The 24,872-nt window shown below is 44.8% G+C and overlaps 1 protein-coding gene and 1 pseudogene across 2 annotated transcripts in view; both read left to right on the top strand.

The window, feature by feature from the left end:
• LRRC75A (leucine rich repeat containing 75A) overlaps positions 1 to 24,872 on the top strand; it is an 83,368-nt gene that overhangs the window by 20,006 nt on the left and 38,490 nt on the right. The window lies entirely within an intron of this gene.
• LOC126063336 (uncharacterized) lies at positions 3,706 to 3,802 on the top strand (annotated as a pseudogene).

Genomic DNA, 24,872 nt, shown 5'->3' with positions numbered 1-24,872 from the left:
CCCAACCCGAGTTTCTGGCTGGAGTGGATTAGCTAATCCAATTGGACAGCTCCTTGGTGCCAAGCTCCAGAGGCAGCGTCTGAGACCCCCAGGCAGCCATGCCCACCCGGCATCAGGCCAGAGGTGGGGAGCGGGCTTTGTTGAACCTTCGAGCATGGCTCTTTTAGGGAGAGGGGACCGTGGCAGTTGTCACTTTTGCTAGTTTGCTTTGCTCTCTGGTGTTTTCCAAGCCTTAGGGAGGTGCCTAGCTCTTAACTCTCACAGCCCCTCTCTCCCATGCTTGGAGAGGCCCCCACTTGTGGGGCTCTTACCTCATCTGCATAATCTTTGTGAGTTTTGGGGGGTTCTTGGGGGCATATTTGTGTACACACCAGAAAGACTACTTAGAGCTACTTGATGTTTTCAATTAATATTCGACATATTGAAATAGAAAATTTTAAATTTAGTTTTTCCTTAAGCTTTTAAGTTCAACTTACAAATCTCATTCTATTATGCACCTAATAAGTTTTTTTTTTATATAATTTTTATTGTGCTTTAAGTGAAAGTTTACAAATCAAGTTAGTCTCTCACACCAAAACCCATATACACCTTGCTACACACTCCCAATTACTCTCCCCCTAATGAGACAGCCCACTTTCTCCCTCCACTCTCTCTTTTCGTGTCCATTTCACCAGCGTCTAACCCCCTCTACCCTTTCGTCTCACCTCCAGGCAGGAGATGCCAACATAGTCTCAAGTGTCCACCTGCTCCAAGAAGCTCACTCCTCACCAGCATCCCTCTCCAACCCTTTGTCCAGTCCAATCCATGTCTGAAGAGTTGGCTTCGGGAATGGTTCCTGTCCTGGGCCAACAGAAGGTCTGGGGGCCATGACCACCGGGGTCCTTCTAGTCTCAGACTAAGTCTGGTCTTATGAGAATTTGGGGTCTGCATCCCACTGCTCTCCTGCTCCCTCAGTGGTTCTCTGTTGTGCTCCTTGTCAGGGCAGTCATCGGTTATAGCTGGGCACCATCTAGTTCTTCTGGTCTCAGGCTGATGTAGTCTCTGGTTCATGTGGCCCTTTCTGTCTCTTGGGCTCGTAATTGCCTTGTGTCCTTGGTGTTCTTCATTCTCCTTTGATCCAGGTTGCACCTAGTAAATTTAAACAATCATGTTTAAAGGCGTGTTTATAACTACATTTCCGCAAATACACTGAAGTGATTTTATAAAGTTAACATACTCACTTTTCTTAAATCTGTAAATACCCATCCTAAAAAGCAAAACTTTCCCAAGTTCCTAAACATTTGCTACAATTTAATAAATTAAGCTTATAAATATGGTGGATAATTGTTGTTAGTTGCCGTCAAGTCGGTTCCGACTCATAGCGACCCTGTGTGCCACAGAAGGAAACACTGCCTGGCCCTGCACCATCCTCACAATTGTTATGCTTGAGCCCGTTGTTGCAGCTACTGTGTCAGTCCATCTGGTCTTTAGAGTGCCTTCCAACCTGAGGGGCTCATCTTGTTTTAAATGTGCTTTCTCGAATTGAGCTGGGAGCCTTCTGGGAGCAAGCGATCCTATAGGAAGCATTTCTGACTAGTCCAGTCCCACCTCTGGGAGCAAACAACAAAGGGGATTATGTCCAGGATGCAGACACCCACAGAAGGCCCAGGGCTAGTGGAAAATAGCGAGTGGATTTCTGGCAATAATGATTCTTGATTGCCCACAGCTGTGCCCTTTTCTCCCTTTTGCTTGGTATTCCCTGGGGAGATGCCACCTCTGTCCTGATCTGCTTCCCTAACAAAGTCCCGCCAACTGGGAGGCTGAAACAACAGCAGTTTGTTCTCTCACAGCCTGAGATCAGGGTGTTGGTGGGACTGTACACTCTCTGAAGGGTCTAGGGGAAGATGCTCCCTTGCCTCTTGTAGATCCTGGTGGTTGTGGCTGCATCACTTCAGCCTCTGGCTCCATCTTCATGTGTCTCCTCTGCTTGTCTCTTATAAGGGCAGTTATCATTGGACTTAGAGCCCCCCTGGGAACCCAGGATGACCCCCTCATCTCCTGACCCTGAATTACTTCTGCAAAGGCCCTTTTTCCAAAAAAGGTCACGTCACAAGTCACTGGGATTGGGACACGACATATCGTTTTGGTGCCACCATCCAGCTCACTATATCTGTTTCTTGGTGTCCTTTTCTTCCCCCATGGCACTTGTAGGACTCTTCCCACCTTCCTAAAAGGCCATTGCCTTCTTTGAACGTGCAGCTTCTTAGAGAAGTCTGCCTGTCTGTACTAGGCTCCTTAACTCTGAGGTGTTCTGGCTTCTCCCTGGTGGCTTCCTCTGGCTGCATTTCCCTAACAACACCTGACATTTCCCTTCCCTCCCCTGGAAATCCCCAGAACAAAAACCAAATGTCCTGGGGAGGGCTACAGGGCAGTGCCCAGCTTGAGCACCCCGCTGAGGCCTGGTACTCCCCAGGCCTTGCCCCCTTGCATAGAAGTAGCTGCCAGGAGGAGAAAAAAAAACCCATTCTACTTCCTGCCTGCCCTCTGGACTCTAATTAATTTCCTTTGGGTGGACTGTGTTTGATTACAACCTCATTAAGTAGCTTTGCACATTTGGGCTCTGGTGGTTTCAATATTGAAGCCATCTACCTCTGCTGCTTGATATTCAGGGCTTGCTCCCTCCCTCCTTTCCCTCTCTCTGTTGCTAAAACTGTGGAGTCATGCCTGGAGGAGAGACACAGAGATGGGCTCATCTGGAAATGGACTGAAAACCTGGAGTTTAAAAGGGAAAGGATAGTCATGGTTTAAAATAGCATGTGGCTTCTCCCAGCGTGCCCCTAAAATACCTGAGAAGACACACCAAAAAAGACAAAAACTCTCAGAACACTGAAAGCAAAGACAGGTAGACAGCCTGGGAAGAATCTCCCCTCTCTATAAGACAGATGGAGCAGGTCCAAGAGAAAAACAATCCATGCGTCCCCGCAGGAATCCATGACCTCTCAGAGAAAGGTAACAAGCAGCAGTTAAGTCAGCCTGGACTCAGGGCAATGCCTTGTGTGTCAGAGTAGAACTCGCTCCACAGGGTTTTCGGTGGCTGGTTCGTCAGAAGTAGGTCACTAGGCCTTTCTTCCGAGGTGCTTCTGGGTGAACTTGAACCTCCAACATTTCAGCACATTAATTGTGTGAACCACCCAGGGACTCCCAGAGAAAGGTAGGAAGACGCTTTCACCCCCCTCCTGAGGACTTTGCCAATCAGAAGGTCCTGCAACTGCCCTTTTGCCATACAAGTAATGATTTTGAGGTAGAAAGAGTGCTGTTTCCACCCTCCCCTCACTTCCTCCTCCCGCATTCAGAGACAGCAACTCCAGAAAACCACCAGGCAGGAATTGGGGAGGGGGTGTGGCCCGTGCAGGTCCAACTTAGTGGGCTTAGTCAGGGACAGGGTAAGTCGGGTAGTGCAGACACTATTGTAGATCGTCATAGGACCCCCATCATTGTGCAATATCAGAGGTCCAGGCTGCAAGGTGGGCAAAGGTGCCACTTCACAGGGTCAGAGTCACATTTGCTGGCTGCCCAAGGTGAGGTCATGCCAAGCTTATCAGCCAGCCAGAGACTAAAGAGGTGGACTGTATTCCTACCCAGGGAGGCAGCCATGGAGACAAGGACATCCTGAGAGACATCGTCTCTCTAGACCGACCGCGCCTCCTTCCAGAGTAAGTGGGGTACTCGCTTTAGCAGCGTATGTACTCAAGTTCGAGTGATACAGAGAAGGCTAGCATGGCACAGGGAAGGCACAAAAATTTGTGATGTGCTCCATATTTTTAAAGTGGGAAACATGAGTTTCTGTTTGTGGCGATGGAAAATTTGGCAACGAGTGTTAGTGATGGCTGCACAACGTGATTAACGCAATCAGCGTCACTAAACTGTACACGTGAAAGATCTTGCGATGCAAATACTGTGTTATATATCTTTACAACAATAAAAGAAAAAACGGGAAGAGTGAGTAAGTGGGGAGCAAACACTGGATGTAAGATAAATACTGTGGGACCTGAACTCTGACCTCTGAAAATAATCTCCAGCAGGATGTGGAAGTGAACTTTGTGGGAAAAGAACAAAATGCCACAAAAAAGGCCAAGCTGAGATGAAGAAAATAACAGGATGAGGTGAGAAGGGAGATTGATGTGCAGGTTTTAGGTTGGGACTACAGGAGAATATCAGCAAATAAATCCATCCCCTTTTCGCCGATATAAGTTGCGTTTCATTCTACCCTGTGTCTTGAGCTGATGTTCCTAGAGACAGGGACAGTGTGCTGGAAAAGCAACAGGGTTAGTGGCAAAGACAGTCCTACCAGCGTCCAGGCAGAAAAGGCTGCTATAGAAACAAAAATCAGATGAGCCTTGGAGGCCTCAGCACTGCATACAAGAAGGCACAGAGGAGCTTCTACAGAGCTTTGAGGGGAGTTTATATCCAGCCAGGTTGTCTTAGAGATGTGGCTTCAACATAAATGGATTTTCAGATAGGCTACAAATTGGAAAATAAATCCCAGGGCAGGGCAAGCAGTTAATACACTCAGCTACTAACCGAAATGTTGGAGGTGTGAGTCCACCCACATGTGCCTCAGAAGAAGGGCCTGGCAGTTTACTTCCAAATAATCAGCCGCTGAAAACCGTATGGAATTCGGGGAAGATGGTGGTGTAAACAGACCATTGTTCTGACACTCCCCACAAGTACAACAGGGAAGTGATGTTCAGCTTTGAGGAACTCTGAATCAAGGTGCAGAGGACAGCAGCAGGGAATTTGCAGACAGGCAAGAATCAACAACCAATGAGTCGCATGCAGTAGGCAAATCACTTCTCCCACCATTCCTCCCCACCCCTCTGCCAAGCAGGCAGCAGGCTGCTGTGAACTGGGGCAGTGGCACCAGCAAAACAACCTGCTTCCCTAATCGCCACACCTCCTGCCTTTACAAAGAGATAGAACCCCAAGCTTCTGATCTAAAAGCAACAAGGCAGACCTCCCCAAAGATCGATCCAGAGAGTGCCAGCACCTCCCCCACCCGGATACTGTCAGCTGAAAGGCTGCTGTGAATTACCAAAGGCCCCTGCAGAGGAGTCTGCTCTCAGTCAACTCTCTACCTGCCTCTTCCCACACAACCCATAGCTCAGGCCTCTGTAACCAACAAGAGTGACCTCCCTACGAATCACTTCAGGTCTGTCTGCTCCCCTTTCCAGTCAGCACTAAGGACTGCTGACTGAGGCTGCTGTGTGCTAGGAAGTAGACAACCTGAGTGAACGCTGCACTCAGAGCCAACATACTACGGTGGAGGCTCTGATAGCAACAAGGCAGACCTGCCCGGGGGTCCATTCAGAGTGTGACAGTCCCTCCTCCAGCAGAGACTGGCAGCTACAAACAAGGCTGCCGCAAGCTGCAATGGAAAACTCTGCTCTTGTAGGCAGCATGCTACCTGCCTCCCTGTACATCCCATAGCTCAGGCCCCCAAAGCCGCAAGACAGACCTCCCTGGGAGTCAGTTTAAGTTTTTCTGTCCCCCTTTCTGGTCAGGGCTGAGGACTACTGACTGAGACTGCTCTCACAGACAGCAATCTACTGGGAGGACTCTGATAGCAACAAGGCAGACCTCCCTAGGGGTCCGTTCGGAGCATGACAACCCCTGCCTCACCTGGTATGTTGGCTACCGGATTAATACAAACTCCTACAGAAGATTCCCAACAGTGGAGCTAGGGGGTGGGCCACTTAAGTGGGGACTGCTCCCCCAACAACCACAGGGCCACTAGAGCTCTGAAACCAACCAGGCAGATCTCTCAGGGGTCCTTTTGGAGACTGCCTGCCCCTCCTGTGAAATGGAGGAAAGCCAGCGTGTGCTTCCCCTGAATGCCAAAAGCCATAAATCAAACGCATCACCATCAAGGCTATGCCAACTCATAGTGACCCCATAGGACAGAGTAGCACTGCCCCATAGGGTTTCCAAGGAGCAGCTGGTGGGTTTGAACTGCCAACCTTTTTTGTGTGTGTGTGCTTTAAGTGAAAAAGTTTACAAATCAAGTCAGTCTCTCATACAAAAATTTAAACACACCTTGCTATATACTCCTAGCTGCTCTCCCCCTAATGAGACAGCACACTCCTCCTCTCCACCCTGTGTTCCCTGTGTCCATTCAACCAGCTCCTGTCCCCCTCTGCCTTCTCATCTTGCCTATAGGTAGGTGAACTGCCAACCTTTTGGGTAGCAGCCGAACCCTTAGCTACTTTGCCACCAGGGCTCTGCTCAGCTATAAGCAGCCCCTGAAGAGCAAAAAAGGAAACCGCCAGCAAAACCAGCTGGCAACACTCAGACACAAAGGGGGCTTGCTGGGTGTGGGTTTTCTGACTGGAAACATGGTTGCAGAAACAGAGAAGAGAAAGGGAGTACAGTCGTGCGTTGCATAACATCCATTCAGGCAACATCCGACCACATGTAAGTCCATGGTCCCATAAGGTTATATGGGGAAATAAGTGGCATGTTTACAGCATTTGTGACCTTAGTGCTCGCCAGTGGCCGGCCCTACCATCATACAGGCCTCCCATGCTGAGTGTGTGTGCGGGACTGACAATCGCTTGGCAACACTAGGCAGGCAAATGGAATAATAAATGCAAGACATGCACTGTTGCTAAGTGAGTCTTTCAGCCCCACGCACACCGCTCAGATGGGAGGCCCACCTGCTGTGAGAGCTGGCTGCCAGTGAGCACCTGAGGTCACAAATGCCGTAAACACACCACTGATTTCCGCTTATGGAACCATGGACATACACGTGGTCGGACATTGCCAGAAAGGACTTTATACAGTGCATGACTATATGGTGTTTGCACAACGTCTAAATCACATAATGTCCTATTTCACAAAATGTTAAGTGACACATGACTATAATAACCAGAGAGGGGACTGTGCACCCTGGTAGACAGATTGTTTAATGCACAATATCTCGCCTGAGTGGCAGTGCCTCCTGAAGGACACATTGACCACAGCATGTTCTCTGCTGTGTTTGGGACACCTTGAAAGTTGAAACGTGACATCTGGAACTTTCTAATCCTAATTAAACTAGGGAGGGAGGCGGAGCTATCACAGAGAGGGAGAGGAAACAGTAAAGCAAAGACCAAAGTTCCTGCCTGCCAAAGGGTGTTTTGCAGAAAGTAGTGCAGGCAAAAACACCAAATACTGGAGAGAACTGAGAAAGTTAACACCCTCAAAAATTCCAAAGCCTCGATAAAATTACAACAACTGGAGGAAAAAATGGCCCATCCAAATGAAGAGAGTGAAAGCCCAGCTATGAAACAGTGCGTAAGTAAAAGAACGGAAGACTATAATACAACAATGTTAAGAGTTAAGGAAAAACATAGAAAAAGAGCTTTAAAAATTTTAAGGAAAACAATGCAAGAGCAAAATGAGGACCTAAAAAAATAGATCAAAAGAAACCAAAGAAAAATATTGCAACTGACTAAAGGTATTTCAAAGCATAGAAAAGGACTGAATACTCCCTAACTCATTCTATGAAGTCAGCATATCCCTGATACCAAAACCAGCTAAAAAAAGACACCACCAAAAAAAAAAAAAGAAAATTACACACCTATATCCCTCATGAACATAGATGCAAAAATGCTCAACAAAATTCTAGCTAACAGAATTCAACAACATATCAAAAAAGTAATTCACCATGACCAAGTGGGATTTATACCAGGTATGCAGGAATGGTTCAACATTACAAAAACAATTAATGTAATCTACCATATAAATAAAAGACAAGAACCATGTGATTTTATCAATTGATACAGAAAAGGCATTTGACAAAGTCCAACACCCATTCATGATAAAAACTCTCAGCAAAATAGGAATAGAAGGAAAATTCCTCAACATAATAAAGGGCATTTATACAAAGCCAACAGCCAACATCATCCTAAATGGAGAGATTCTGAAAGCATTCCACTTGAGAATGGGAACCAGGCAAGGGTGCCCCTTATCACCACTCTTACTCACCATAGTGCTGGAGGTCCTAGCCAGAGCAATTTGGCTAGATAAAGAAATAAAGGGCATCCAGATTGGTAAGGAAGAAGTAAAAGTATCTCTATTTGCAGATGACATGACCTTATACACAGAAAACCTTAAAGAATCCTCAAAAAAAAACTATTGAAACTAATTGAAGAGTTCAGCAGAGTATCAGGATACAAGATGTTGTTGTTGTTAGGTGCCGTCGAGTCGGTTCTGACTCATAGCAACCCTATGCACAACAGAACAAAACACTGCCCGGTCCTGCACCATCCTCACAATCATTGTTATGCTTGAGCTCATTGTTGCAGCCACTGTGTCAATCCACCTCGTTGAGGATCTTCCTCTTTTCTGCTGACCCTGTACTCTGCCAAGCATGATATCCTTCTCCAGGGACTGATCCCTCCTGAATACGTGTCCAAAGTATGTAAGACGCAGTCTGGCCATCCTTGCTTCTAAGGAGCATTCTGGTTGTACTTCTTCTAAGACAGATTTTTTCATTCTTTTGGCAGTCCATGGTATATTCAATATTCCTTGCCAACACCACAATTCAAAGGCATCAACTCTTCTTTGGTCTTCCTTATTCATTGTTCAGCTTTCACATGCATATGATGTGATTGAAAATACCATGGCTTGGATCAGGTGCACCTTAGTCTTCAGGGTGACATCTTTGCTCTTCAACACTTTGAAGAGGTCCTTTGCAGCAGATTTACCCAATGCAATGCGTCTTTTGATTTCTTGCTGCTGCTTCCATGGCTGTTGATTGTGGATCCAAGTAAAATGAAATCCTTGACAACTTCAATCTTTTCTCCGTTTATCATGATGTTGCTCATTGGTCCAGTTGTGAGGATTTTTGTTTTCTTTATGTTGAGATGTAATCCATACAGAAGGCTGTGGTCTTTGATCTTCATTAGTAAGTGCTTCAAGTCCTCTTCACTTTCAGCAAACAAGGTTGTGTCATCTGCAGATGACACAACCTAGGATACAAGATAAACATACAAAAATCAGTTGGATTCCTCTACAGCAACAAAAAGAACATCGAAGAGGAAATCACCAAATCAATACCATTTACAGTAGCCCCCAAGAAGATAAAATACTTAGGAATAAATCTTACCAGAGATGTAAAAGACCTATACAAAGAAAACTACAAGGCGCTACTGCAAGAAACCGAAAGAGACCTACATAAGTGATAAAACCTTGCTCATGGATAGGAAGACTTAAAATTTGTAAAAAGGTCTATTCTACCAAAAGCCATGTATAGATACAATGCAATTCCGATCCAAATTCCAAAGACATTTTTTAATGAGATGGAGAAACAAATCACCAACTTCATATGGAAGGGAAAGAGGCCCCGGATAAGTAAAGCATTACTGAAAAAAGAAGAACAAAGTGGGAGGCCTCACTCTACCTGATTTTAGAACCTATTATACCACCACAGTAGTCAAAACAGCCTGGTACTGGTACAATAACAGACACATAGACCAGTGGAACAGAATTGAGAATCCAGACAGAAATCCATTCACATATGGGCAGCTGATATTTCACAAAGGCCCAGTGTCAGTTAATTGGGGAAAAGGCAGTCTTTTTAACAAATGGTGCTGGCATAACTGGATATCCATCTGCAAAAAAATGAAACAAGACCCATGCCTCACACCATGCGCAAAAACTAACTCAAAATGGATCAAAGACCTAAACATAAAGTCCAAAACGATAAAGATCACGGAAGAAAAAATAGGGACAACGTTAGGAGCCCTAATACAACGCATAAACAGAATACAAAACATTACTAAAAATGCCGGAAAAAAAAACAGATAACTGGGAGTTCCTAAAAATCAAACACGTATGTTCATCCAAAGACTTCACCAAAAGAGTAAAAAGACTACCTACAGACTGGGAAAAAATTTTCAGCTATGGCATTTCCTGTCAGCACCCAATCTCTAAAATCTACATGATTCTGCTAAAACTCAACCAAAAAGACAAATAACCCAATTAAAAAATGCACAAAGGATATCAACAGGCACTTCACTAAAGAAGACATTCAGGTGGCTAACAGATACATGAGGAAATGCTCACAATCATTAGCAATTAGAGAAATGCATATCAAAACTACAGTGAGATTCCATCTCACTCCATCCAGGCTGGCATTAATCTAAAAAACACATAATAATAAATGTTGGAGAGGTTGTGAAGAGAGTGGAAAACTTATACACTACTGGTGGGAATGTAAAATGGTACAACCACTTTGGAAATTGATTTGGCACTTCCTTAAAAAACTAGAAATAGAACTACCATACGATCCAGCAGTCATACTCCTTGGAATATATCCTAGAGAAATAAGAGCCTTTACACAAACAGATATATGCACACCCATGTTCATTGCAGCACTGTTCACAATAGCAAAAAGATAGAAGCAACTGAGGTGCCAATAATGGATGAATGGATAAATAAACTATGGTATATTCACACAATGGAATGCTGCGCATCGATAAAGAACAATGTTGAATCCATGAAACATTTCATAACATGGAGAAATCTGGAAGATATTATGCTGAGTGAAATCAGTCAATTGCAAAAGGACAAATTATTGTATAAGACCACTATTATAAGAACTCAAGAAACAGTTTAAACAGAGAAGAAAACATTCTTTGATTGTTACAAGAGGGGGGAGGGAGCGAGGGAGAGGGGTATTCACTAATTAGATAGTAGATAAGTTTCATTTTAGGTGAAGGGAAAGACAATACACAATATAGGAGAGGTCAACACGAATGGACTAAACCAAAAGCAAAGAAGTTTCCTGAATAAACTGAACACTTCAAAGGCCAGCGTAGCAGGGGCAGGGGTTTGGGGACCATGGTTTCAGGGGACATATAAGTCAATTGACATAATAAAGCCTGTTAAGAAAACATTCTGCATCCCACTTTGGAGAGTGGTGTCTGGGGTCTTAAACACTAGCAAGCAGCCATCTAAGATGCATCAGTTGGTCTCAACCCACCTGGAGCAAGGAAGAATGAAGAACACCAAAGACACAAGATAATTATAAGCCTAAGAGATAGAAAGGGCCACATAAACCAGACTACATCAGCCTGTGACCAGAAGAACTAGATGGTGCCTGGCCACAACCGATGACTGCCTAACAGGGAAGTCAACTGAGAAACCCTGAGGGAGCAGGAGAGCAGTGGGATACAGACCCCAAATTCTCATAAAAAGACCAGACTTAATGGTCAGACTGGGACTGGAGGGACCCTGGAGGCCATGGTCCCCAGACCTTCCATTAGCCCTAGACAGGAACCATTCCCAGAGCTAACTCTTCAGACAGGAATTGGACTGGAATAGGGGATGGTAAATGATACTGGTGAGGAATGGGCTTCTTGGATCAAGTGGACACATAAGACGATGTTGGCATCTCTTGTTTGGAGGGGAGATGAGAGGGCAGAAAGGACCAGAAGCTACCTGAAGGGACATGAGGAGAGAGAGTGGAGGGAAGAACGGCGCTGTCTCATTAGAGGGAGAGCAATTAGGAGTGTATGGCAAGGTGTATGTAAATTTTTGTATGAGACTGACCTGATTTGTAAACTTTCATTTAGCACAATAAAAATTAATTATATACATATACATACATACATATATATATTATTGCAACTGAAAGGGACAATAATTGGAATGAGAAACACACAGTGAAGTGTTTAACAATATTTAATCAGGCAGAAGAAAGAATTAGTGAATTAAAGGATAAGACAGTCGAAAATACAAAGACTGAGAAGCAACAAGAACAGAGGCTGAAGAAGACCGAGGAGTTATGGGACAAGAGATCTAATATACGCATCATGAGAATTCAGGAAGGAGATGAGAGAAAGGGAGAGAGAATATTTGAAGAAATAATGACAGAAAATTTCCCAAATCTGTCTAAGGGCATGAACCTACCAAATCCAAGAAGCTCAAAGAACCCCAAGCAGGATGAACACAAAGAGATCTACACTGAGACACATCATAGTTAGGCTCCCAAAGACTAAGGATAAAGAAAGACTCCTGAAGACAGTGAGAGAGAAGCAAACAGACATGTACCAAGGATCCCCAATAAGATTAAGTGCTGACTTTTCCTCAGAAACATTGGAGAACAGAGGCAATAGAATGGTATATTTAAAGTGCTGAAAGAAAAAAACTGTCAACCAAGAATACTATACCCATTGAAACTGTCCTTCAAGAATGAGGGTGTAATAAAAACATTCCCAGACAAACAGAAGCTGAGGCAGTTCACATCCACCAAACTGGGCCTACAAAAAATACTAATGGGAGTTCTGCAGATGGAAGGGAAAAGACACTAGAAAGTAATTCAAATCCATACACATAAAGATCCTAATAAAGAGAATTGCATGAACAAGCATAAGGGGTAGTAATAAGGTATTCGTGTTTGATAATTGTAATTTTAATTGTTCAGTTTTTTAATAACAAATATATAAAAAGCAAGGATAAAATGACGTTACCAGGCACATGAAATACAAAGAATTAGTGATAACAATCACAAAAGGGGAAAAGGAATGGTAAAGATATAGAATATTTTGTATGTTACTAAAGTTAAGTTGGTACCAAATTACCCTAGGATGTTATAAATACAAGCTGTTAAATGTAATATTTAACTCGCTTAAAAACATACACAAAAGGAGAAGGGACCCAAATTGGCTCATTACAATAAACCAAAGAAACAGAAAAGCAAGCAGTAGTAAAGGACAAAGACAGAAGACAAACTTACGATACCCACAAAAAAATGACAAAATGGCAGAAGTGAGTTATTTCTTAACAGTAATTACAGTGAATGTAAATGTACTAAATGCTTCAGTCAAAAGGCAGAGAGTGGCAGAATGGATTAAAAAAAATGTGATCCAACTATATGTGCTTTATAAGAGGCACACCTTAGACCCAAGGACACACATGGTTTGAAAGTAAAAGGATGAAAAGAATATTCCATGCAAATAATAGCCAAGAGACCTAGGGTGGCAATCTAAATATCAGACAAAGTAGACTGTAAGACAAAATTGTTAGAAAAGATAAAGATGAACATTATAAGTGATGAAAGGGTCAATTCATCAAGGATATTTAACAATCATAAATATATATGCACCAACACTGGGGAACCTAAATATATAAAGCAAAGACTGATAGAACCGAAAGGAAATAGATAGCATTACAATGATAATTGGAGACTTCAATACAACACTTGCAGTATTGAACTGATTAGAACATCTAGAAAGATCAGGAAGGAAACACAGGACTTGAACAACGCTGTAAACCAACTAGACGTAGCAGACATATATAGAACACCCCACCCAACAACAGCACGATATAAATTCTCTTCCAGTGCACATGGAACATTCTTCAGGATAGACCACATGTTAGGTCATAAAGCAAGTCTTGATAAATTTTAAAAGATTGAAATCATACAAAGGATATTCTCTGACAACAATGGAGTGAAGCTAGAAATCAGTAACCAAAAAAAAGGAAATTACAAATATATATGGAAATGAAACAACACACTTTTAAATTACCAATGGGTCAAGAAAGAAATTCTTATAGTCAACTGAAAATGAAGGTTCACCATGCCAAAATATGTTACACAGGAAAGACAGTACTCAGAGGAAAACCTACTGGAATAAAGGCCTACATGAAAAAAGAAGGAAGATCTCAAATCAGCAGCATAACTCAACAACTCCAGAACTGGAAAGAGAAGAGCAAACTAAACCTAAACCTACCCAAAGAAAGGAAATAACAAAGAGCAGAAATAAAATCAAAAGTAAAAAATAAAATTGAATCAATAAAACCAGAAGTTGGTTCTTTGAAAAGATCAGTAAGATGGACAAACCTTTAGCTAGTCTGACAAAGAAAAAAGATGCAGATAACCAAAATAAGGAGTGAAAGAGGGGATGTTACTAGTGACCTGATAGAAATAAAGAGAATTTTGACTGAATATTATAAAAACTGTACAGCAACAAACTGGATAACCTAGATGAAATCGATAGATTCTTAGAGGCACACAACCTACTCACTCAGGAGGAAATAGAAAATCTCAACAGACACATAACAAGTGAAGAGATTCAATCAGTGATCAAAAACTTCCCAATTAAAAAAAAGTCCTGAACCAGATGGCTTCATTGGGGAATTCTTCCAAACATTTAGAGAATTAACACCAATACTGTTTAAACTCTTCCAGTAGATAGAGAAGGAAAGAAAACTTCTTAAATCATTCTGTGAAGTAGAGTCATATACTATGACCAAGTGGGATTTATCCCTGGAATGCAGGGATGGTTCAATGTTAGAAAATCAATCAGTGTAATACACTACATCAATAGAACAAAGGAAAAGAACCACATGGTCATTTCTATGGATGCAGAAAAAGCATTTGATAAAACTCAGTACCCTTTCTTAATGAAAACCCTCAAGAAGATTGGAATAGAGAGGGAATTCCTCAATACAATTCAGGGCATATATGAAAAGCCAACAGCCAATATTATACTTAATGGAGAAATACTGAGAGCTTTTCCCTGGAAATCAGGAACAAGACAAGGGTGCCTGCTCTCACCACTTGTATTCAATATTGTTTTAGAAGTCCTAGCCAGAGCAATAAGACAAGAAAAAGAAATAAAATGTATCCAGATTGGAAAAGAAGTGAAATTATCTCTTATTTGCAGATGACATGATCCTATATATAGGAAAACCCGAAGGGTTCAGAAGAAAACTTCTAAAGCTAATAGAGGAATTTAGCAAAGTTGCAGGATACAAGGTCAACAAACAAAAATCAGTTGACTTTCTAAATAACAGATTGGCTGATAAAGAATATTATCAGTGAGTACTGCACACCTTTAAAAAATCATCTGAATGAGACCAAATGGTCAACAGTTATTGTAAAGCAAATATGAAAGGGTAAGAGGACAAGGAAACCAGATGATTGGAAGCAAAACATCCAGAAGGGAATTAATGAGAATGTTAACACATTCTGCAAAATATAACCAATGTTTCTGAATAATTTATGTAGTAATTGTTAAATGGAACCCCAATTTTCTGTGTAAATTTTCACAGAAAGAAAAAAGGAGTATTTTTTTTTAAAAGTCAGTTGGCTTTCTATACTCCAACAATGAAGAATTTGAAAGAGAAATTAGGGAAAGTATTCCATTTACAATAGCATCTAAGAAGAAAATGCCTAGGAATAAATTTAACTGGGGGTTTGAAAGAGGTGCGCAATAAAAACTGTAAAACAGTGCTGAAAGAGATTAAAGAAGACAAATAAATGGAAAGATGATCCCTGTTCATGGATTGGAAGACTTAACATTGTTAAGGTGTCAATATTACCCAAAGTAGTAGATTCAGTGCAATTTGGATCAAAATTACAGCAGCCTTTTTTACAGAAATGGAAAAATCAACCCTCAACTTTATGTGGAATGGCAAAGCCCCCAAATACCTAAAGCAGTGTTGACAGAGAAGAACAAAGTAAGAGGACTCACACTTCCTGATTTTAAAACATGTTATACAGCTACAGCAATGAAAAGACCCTGGTATTAATGTAACAACAGACACATAGACCAATGGAATAGAATTGAGAATCCAGAAACAAACCCACACATCTGTGGTCAACTGATTTTTTTTAAACATGTACAGTTCAGTGATATCAATTACTAATCATGTTGTGTAACCACCAATATGTTTTGTAGATATTAAACTTTATATAAATTATGTTAAGAATTTACACAGCAGAACACACATGAATTCAGCAATTTCTACATACCAATTCAGTGGCATGGATTACATTCTTTGAATTGTGTAAGTATTCTTACCCTCCTTTCTGAGCTGTTCCTCCTCCCTTAAGATAAACTCACTGCCTGCTATGGTTCCTATCTAACCTTTCGAGTTGCTGTTGTCAATTTGATCCCATACAGGTAGATCTGAAAAGAGCACAGTGCTCCATAAAATTCTTAGAAGAAAATGCAGGGGCAATACTATCAGGCCTAGATTCTAACAATGGATGATCTAATAACAAAAGCACAAGTAGAAAAAGACAAAATAAGTAAATGAGACCTCATAAAAATTAAAAACTTTTGTTCATCAGAAGACTTTACGGGAAAAAAATGAAAAGAGAAGCTACCTACCAACTGGGGAAATATCTTCAGAAACCATAAATCCAATAAAAATCTAATAATCAAAATATGTATGGAACTTCAATAACTTAACAACAGGAAGACAAATAACCCAATCATAAAATGGGCAAAAGACTTGAATGAACATTTCACCAAAGAGAACATCGAAATGGCCACCAAAAGCATGAGAAGATGCTCAACATCATTAGCCATCAGAGAGGTGCCAACAAAACCACCATGAGATACCATTTCACTCCCACTAGGATGGCCAATATAAAAAGAACAGAAAATAACAAACGTTGGCGAGGATGTGCAGAAGTTGGAAGCCTTATCCATTCCTGGTGGGAATGCAAAATGGTACATACAAAATGGCCAGTGTGGAAAACATTGCGGTGGTTCCTCAACAAACTGAAAATACAGCTACCATATAACACAGCAATTCCACTCCTAGGTATATACCCAAAAGACTCGAAAGCAGAGACTCAAAACTCATCGCAGCACTATTCACAGTAGGCAAAAAGGTGGAACTAACTAATCTGAATGCCCACCAACAGATGAATGGATAAACGTAAATGTGATACATACATACAACGGAATATTAGCCAGTAGGAGAAATGAAATCTTGGTACATACTACAATGTAGATGGAGCTTGAAGACATTATGCTGAGTGAAATAAGTCAATCATAGAAGAAAAAATATTGTATGGCCTCACGTATATAAAAAGACAACAATATGCAAATGTATAGAGACCAAAGTTTCTTGTGGTTACCAGTGGTGGGAGAAGGAAAAAAGGAGAGGTGACTGCCTGTGGAGTACTGCTTATGAGTCGGAATGGGTTTACAGTGATGGAAAAATCACTCTGACTGGGGGTAGAATAGCACAGACAATTGTTTTAAGTGCTGTCAATAAGTTGTATACCTATAAAAAGCTGAGTTGGCAAAAGTTGTATATAGACATATTTACAACAATGACCAAAAAAAAAAAAGCTGCTAAGGCTGCTTATGTCCAACCAAACACCTCATGGGATTTGGCTCCTTAATTCAGAGGTTTAGGGTCATGGCTTCATGGGACATCTTAATTGGCCTAATAAGGTGTTTAGTTCTGTTCTCCCTGAGGTCTTAAAAGCTTGTAAGTGGCCATCCAGGGCACAAAAATTGGTCTCTGTTTACCTGGAGCATCAGAGGAAAAAGGTGAGTCAAGAATAGGAGGATATGAAATGTGCGGCTAATTGCCTCCATGGACAACTGCCTCCTTTGCCATGAGATCAGAAGAACAGGATGGTGCCTGCCTACCATTACTGAACAGTTTGATCAATCAACAATTTCATAGAAGAATCCTGATCAGAAGGGGGGAAATGTAGAACAGGAATTCAGATTTTCATGGAATCCAGAATTTCTGGAGCCATAGAGGCTGGACAAACCTTTGAAACTATTGCCCTAAGATAATCTTTAAACTGTAAACCAAAAATATCCCCTTGAAGTCTTCTTAAAACCAAACAATACAGGGGGTTAACAGTGGTGGAAAAATCACACTGATTAAGGGTAGGGTTGCACAGCCAACTATTGTAATTGATGTCAGTAAGTTGCACACCTATAAAAAGTTGTATTGGCAAAAGTTGTGTGATGTATTTACAACAACAACGAAAAAGAGTAGCTGCTGAAACTGCTTATATACAACCAAAAACGTCATAGGATTTCGTTCCTTGGGTTGGAGGTATAGGGTCATTTTTTCATGGGACATCCCAGTTAATTGGCCTAATAACGTGTTTAGTGTTTCTGTTCTCCCTCCTAGTTTGTTGCCTAGTGCCCGGGGTCTTAAAAGCTTGCAGGTGGCCATCCAAGGCATGACAATTGGTCTCTGTTCACCTGGAGTGACAGAGGAAGAAGGAGAGTCAGGAATAGGAGGAGAATATGGGATGCTAATTGCCCCCATGAACAACTGCCCCCTTTGCCATGAGACCAGTGAACTGGGTGGTGCCCAGCTACCATTACTGGACATTTTGATCAGATTCCATGGAAGAATCCTGATCGAAAAGGGGAAAATGTAGAACAGAACTTTAAAGTCTCACGGATTCCAGACTTTCTGGAGCCATGGGGACTAGACCCCCTGAACCTATTGCTCTGAGATAATCTTTAAAATTTAAACCAAAAACATCACCTGAAGTCTTCTTAAAACCAAACCCGTTGCTGTAGAGTCAATTCCAACTCATGGCAACCCTATAGGGCAGAGTACAATTGCCCCATGGTGTTTCCAAGGCTATAAATCTGTACAGAAGCAGACCTCCACGTCTTTCTTCCGCAGAGCAGCCGGCGGGTTTAAACCATCAACCTTTCAGTTAGCAGCGAGCCCTTAACCACTACACCACTAAGACTTCTAAAACCAAACAATGTTGTTGTTGTTAGGTGCCATCCCGTCACTTCTGACTCATAGTGACCCTACATACAACAGAACAAAACACTGTCCGGTCTTGCACCATCCTCACGTTTGTTGTTATGCTTGAGCCAATTGTTGCAGCCACTGTGTCAGTCCCTCTCGTTGAGGGTGTTCCCCTTTATTGCTGACCCTTTACCAAGCATAATGTCCTTCTTCAGGGACTGGTCCCTTCTGATAACATGTCCGAAGTATGTAGACAAAGTCTCGCCATCCTTGCTTCTAAGGAGCACTCCGGCTGTATTTCTTCCAAGAAAACCAAGCAGTAGTTTAGAATATGCTAGTAAAAAATGTCTGCCTTGAGCATTGTGCTCCTTTAAGAACTATGTGAGATCAAAGTGACAGCAGCAACTTGAAAGACTAGATAGGAACCTTAGGGGGCAGTGAGTTTATGTTAATGAGGGAGGAACAACCCAGAAAAGGAGGGTGAGAATGGTTGCACGACTCGAAGAATGTAACCAGTGTCACTGAATTGCACATGTAGAATGTGTAGAATGGTTGAATTGGTGTGTGGTCTGTAGTGTATGTTCTCAATGACAAAAATAAAGAGTATAAAAAATAAGAAAGAAAACCCTATAGAGCACAGTTCTTTTCTGACACACATGGGGTCACCATAAGGTGTAGTTGTCTCACCAGCAACTGGTTTTTAGCCTCCAGAACTGTGAGACAACAAGTTTCAGTTCTTATAAACCATCCGTTTGGGGTAATTTGTTGCTGGTGCTGTGGCTGATTCATAAACTGTCAAGTAGGAATTTTCTAGAGCTTAAAGGGAGGCCTTGGGAAGACAAAGCCAGCCCTCGGGTGAGCCCTCCCTCTCAGAAGATCTTCCTCCAACCCAGAGCTTCTCAAACTTTTTGGTATCAGGATCCCTTTTTCTGTTGTTAATGACAGCCCCACGTGTGCAGACTGGAACTGGGTTTTTAAGTCTGTGACCTTTCAGAAGCAGATTGCCCGGCTTGTCTTCTGAGGCACCTCTGTGCAGGTTTGAACTGTCAACCTTTCAGCTAATCGTTGAGTGCCTAACAATTTGCACCACCCAGGGACTCCTCAGGACCCCTTTACACTTACACTCTTAAAAATTATTGAGGAACCCAAAGAGCTTTAGGTAATGTCGGCTATAAAACCAAAACCCATTGCCATCGAGTTGATTCCAACTCATAGCGACCCTATAGGACAGAGTACAATAGCCCCGCAGGGTTTCCAAGGAGTGGTTAGTGAATCCAAACTGTCGACCTTTTGGTTAACAGCCAAGCTCTTAACCACAGAGCTACCAGGGCTCTGTGTGGGCTTTACCTGTCACTATGTACCATATTAGAAATGAAAACTGAAAAAAAAAATTTTTTTTTTAATTAATTCACTTAAAGTTAACAATAAATTTATTGCGTGTTAAAGAAACGAAATTTTCATTAGAATAACAATATTTTTTTAGAAAAAAGAATGTAGTGAGAAAAGTAGCATGTTTCACTTTTGTGTGTGTGATGTCTGGCTTACTGGAAGATGACTGGATTCTTGTACCTACTGCTTCTGCTTTCAGCCTCTTGCAGGAGGTAGTACTGGTTGAGGTGGATGGGGAAAATCAATCCAGCAACACAGAGATGTGTAGTTGGCAGAGAGAGGGCCTCACCAATGCTCTGAAAGGGTGTCAACCCCCCCGCCGCCCCAGAGGGGACTGCACTTAGAGAAATGCTGCTCTGGCCTTCCTGTGGGAACCTCTGCTCACTTTTGAGCACCTTTACTCCTAAGCCCATCTGTCAGTCTGTTGTACTGTGGGGGCTTGTGTGTTGCTATGATGCTGGGAGCTATGCCATCAGTATTTCAGATGGCAGCAGGGTCACCCATGATGGACATGTTTCAGCAGAGCTTCCAGACTAAGACTAGGAAGAATGGCATGGCGATCTGTTTCCAAAAATTAGCCTGTGAAAACCCTATGGATCACAATGGTCCAGCCCACAGTGCATCATGGGGATGGCACAGGACTGGGCAGCATTTCTGTTGTATATGGGGGTCTCTAGTCCTGGTTATCAAGTTCAGTAGCATGGGGCCCCGCTTCCGCAAGATAGTGGGTACTGGCCCCCAGGCTGGTAGCTCAGCAAGGGAGGGGCTCTGCCCAGCAGCAGTGTGGAGCACAGCGCCCCCAGCAGTGACCCGGCGCCTGCTGCTGTGCTCAGGTTCTCTGAGAAGGACTGCTTCACAGTTTAACCCCGGAACCAGGAGATCTTAACTCCTCACTGCCTTGTACTTAACTAAAGTCACGCCCGGGGAGGGGCCTGTAGGAGCCGCATCTGGGTTTGATTCCTGCACTCCCGACCCCCTCATGCAGGCACCGCCTTGCCTTCCTCCCCTGGGGCAGGGGACAGGGAGTTGGAGCCCCTGTGGGGCAGCCTCAAGCGGGACATCTGCAACTTTGGAAAGGAGCCCTTCACCTCTGTGCAGGCCTCCACGTTCCCTTGGGGCCACTGTGCCTATCCCTGTAAACAAACTGCTGAGGGAAGGGGGCGTGGAGAGGACAGGCCAGAAGTGGCCCAGGTCCTTAGGACAGGGGCAGTGTTGGAAAGAAGCCCAAGAAGGCTGCGGGCCTGGGTGGGGTACAAATACAGTAGTGAAGTGGCAGCCACCTTTGTCCAGGCTCCATCTGTTCCCCATTGCAGCTTCTTGTAATCTGGACCCCTGGGACCTTTGGGAGCCCCACCCCAGCTGGAATTCACAGAGGGGCTGGCGATGATGTAATTACCCAGAGCACTGTGAGCAGGGCACCCACCTTCCTGGGGAGCCCCCAGACAACAACCAAATGACCCCAGACACAGCCATCTGGAGGATGGAGCCACTGTCAGTGCTCTGGACACTGCCGTCCACGCCCCCCCCCCCCCCCCCGCCAACCCATGGCAGGGGCGGAGGCTCTGGGGGCGGGCATTCTGCATCGTCTCAGACCTGCATTCCCTGCCTCCTGGGTTGTGGACCAGGATTCTCGCGGTCCTTCCAGGATGGGGACAGCCCCTACTGGCCTGGAAATCTGGGGGTCCGGGAAGATGGAGCAGGGCTTATGGGAATGCAAGTCCAGGGTTTACATGTGTTTTGGCAGCAGAACTACTTTTTCCCTTCAAGAGGCGGTCAAGCAGTCTGCTTTCCTGAGGGGGGCGGGGCGGGCTGCAGCCCACCCACACACCCATCAGCCCCAAGATCTGGGAGCACAGTTTGGGAACTACGGTGCAGTCCATCTGCCATTTCACAGATGGGGAAATAAACACAATGAGCTGAGGGTCAGTCAGGGCCTAGAACCCAGTGCCTTCTGCCAGGGGCTTTCAGCGACAGGGAGCAGAGACGCTGTGAGGAGACTGCCAGGTGTATGCTGGCAAGGGTCACATGGAGGAGAGGTACACAGGCAGTAAGGGACAGGGACGGGGGCACCCAGCCTGCATGACAGATAGGAAAAGAAAAACATCCTTCCATCCCCCACCAGCCACAAGCCCAGCCTCTGACCTGGGCTGAAGCATGGAGTGGCCACCCCAAGGAAGAAAGCCTTCAGCTGTAAGGAGAGATCCAGCTGGGACCAAGGGTGCCAGGCCATAGCCCTTGGACCACACAGCCCTCTGAGACCCTAGAACACAGCCCTTCGACCATCAGCCTTCTTACCTCCCTATCTCCTCCAGCCCTGGGGTGTGGCCTTGCTTTTGCAAGTTACTGTGATCACGTGTCCACATGGCACTGCCAGCAGGACGGGCCCTGCCCTGACTGAGGCCAGCTTGGGTTTTGCACACGAGAATCCCTGACTCCTATGTTCCAAGGGGAGAGGTCCTGGCTGTGTCCTCTCCTCAAATGGGTCTGTGGTCTACAAAGAGGTTAGGAGCCACTGCATAAGGGGAGGAGGGGGCTCCCACAGGGGGAGAGATGGGAACAGAGGGTCACCATTGTTGGATGGCTCTCCCTGCTAGAGGCTTTACATATGTTGCTTGGTTTTATTTCTCTTCGTTCCCTGGAGCCTTCCGTGTGGGAGACCGGGGTTTGATTCTTGGCCAGTACACCTGATACACAGCCCCCATCTGTCAACGGAGGCCTCTGTGTTGCTATGACACTGAACAGATTTCAGCAGAGCTTCCAAACTAAGGCAGACTAGGAACAAAGGCCTGGTGGTCTACTGAAAACCAGCCAGTGAAAACCCTGTGAGTCACAACGGTCCAATCCATAACTAATCAAGGAGATGGTGCAGCACTGGGCAATGTTTTCATTCTGTTGTGCATGGGGTCACCATAAGTCAGGGGCCAACGCAACCGCAGCTGACAACAGCAACCACCTGTGATGGAGGGCTCACTATCCCCATTTTACAGATGAGTATGCTGAGGCTCCGTGGCATTGGGTAGCTTGCCTCAGGTCTCAACTCTGGCTGCAGGACTGAACAAGCCAGAGCAGCGGCAGGGGTCTGGGGGAGTGCTGCACTTGGCTCTGCAAAGAGCTCTGCTGCAGACCTCTGGCAGCCAGTGCTGCGGAAGCTCCCTCCGCCTACATTCAGGCCAGAACTGGAGCCCTGCACCTAGGTCCCCTGTAAGATTTCAGCAGCCAGAGCACCTGGCACACGGCTGCTTTTCTCTGAGGCTCATTCCTGCCAAATGGAAAACTGGCCCCTTGGTGTCTTCCTTGAAACCTGAATGCCATTTCTTTCCTGTACCTACCCAGGGCTGGGCCCTAACCGTTGCAGTGCGGATCCTCTGCAGTGTGGGCTCCGCTAGGCTCCCACAAGAACAAAGCTTGACTTCCTGGCCCCTCCAGATTCCCACATTCATCCAGCAAAGCCCCCTTTTTCCTTTGCTCTTAGAAACGTCACCCCAAAGCACACAGCAGCATCACCACCCTCCACCTGCCTTCTGCCCAGCTCACCCCCAAGGGTACAGAAGGGCAAACGCAGAGCAGGCCTGAGACTGGACGTCCTGAGTGTGTCCTCGGCCCGCCCCACCCACACCATTCCCGAAATTCTGACCGTTAAAACAGCCAGGCGTGCTGGGCCTCAGTTTTTTCACCTGTAAGTTGGGAGTAATCGTGCTCAGCCTGCTCACCTCACAAGGACTTCTAAAAATCATATGGCAATGCATTTAGAATATAGTTCAGAATATTCCAAACCCGTCGCCCACACACACCCCATCCAGAACATCCCCTGTCCCCAGCTCCCCAGACCCTGGTAACCCACTGGGAGCCTTCTCTGGCTGGGGCAGCTCCAGACGGAGACGTCCAAGCTTGAAGGGTTGAGTGGAAGGACGCACACAGCAGTAGTGCCTGCTTCTGCTGCCCACCCCCGGCACCCCCCTTGTTCCTCAGGCAGAGGTGGGGACAGTCCCTCAGGTGGGAATGTCATCACTGCCTGTCTGTGCAAGCCGCCAAGCTAGAGCAGGAACCAGAGCCCACAGCCAAGGGTGGCAGAAATCAGGGGAGGGTAGCGGAGGGGAGAAAAGAGAAGGGGCGCCCACTTTGTCTTGCGGGGAGAGGGTATGACGTTCAGCCCAACGCTCTGTTCACGTCCCCAGTGCAGTTGTCGAGTTGATGCCGACTCACGGCCACTGCGTGTGTCAGGGCAGAGCTGCACTCTGCTGGGTTTTCAGTGGCTGATTTTTCAGTTGCAGATCAACAGCCCTTTCTTCTGAGACACTTCTTGATGGACTCAAACTTGCAAGCTTTCAGTTAGCAGCCGAGTGAATTGCCGTTTACACTGCCCGGGGACTCCTCTAAAGCCAGTCATTCTGTTTCAAGCCCTCGCCAGCGTGGCTGATGCAAAATTCAAGCTTAATTATGTTTGTAGAGGGGAGCGCCCTTTCCCCGGGGTTGTGCAAGAATCTCAGGGTCAAATGCATCCAGAACATTTACCAGAGGGCTTTTGAGTTCTAATCCACACTGGCCACTGCCCTTGGCCAAGCCCATGAGGCCTGCTGGTGCTGGGCGGATCTCTGCACAGGCTCCCAGCCCCTTGTCCCTCCTCAGGCTTGGGCAGCCCTGCTCCAGCGGTCTCTGCCCACCGCCTCCACTCAGCAGCACTTGCCTCCATCCCCCTTCATTAGGGGGCCCTGGTGGAGTTTCTCCTGGGTGCTGGCAATTTCCTCCTCCAGCCCCACAGCTCAGAAACCCCCAAGGCAAAGGAAAGCAAAGTCGGGCCGTCTCTACAGAAGGAGCAGTAAAAATAACCACAGCAACAAGAAGAAAGCACAAACAAACATCAATGAATTACCGTGTCACACAGGCAGGGGAACTTGGCTCCACGCCAGTTTCCAAATTCTGCCCCTGAGCAGCCACTAGTGCCAAGGCCTGCCGTCCTTTGCCTCATCTTTTGG

This window comes from Elephas maximus, chromosome 19 (assembly GCF_024166365.1).
Source record: "Elephas maximus indicus isolate mEleMax1 chromosome 19, mEleMax1 primary haplotype, whole genome shotgun sequence".
In the NCBI taxonomy this organism is placed as follows: Eukaryota; Metazoa; Chordata; class Mammalia; order Proboscidea; family Elephantidae; genus Elephas; species Elephas maximus.
This window is presented reverse-complemented; position numbering and strand designations above follow the sequence as displayed.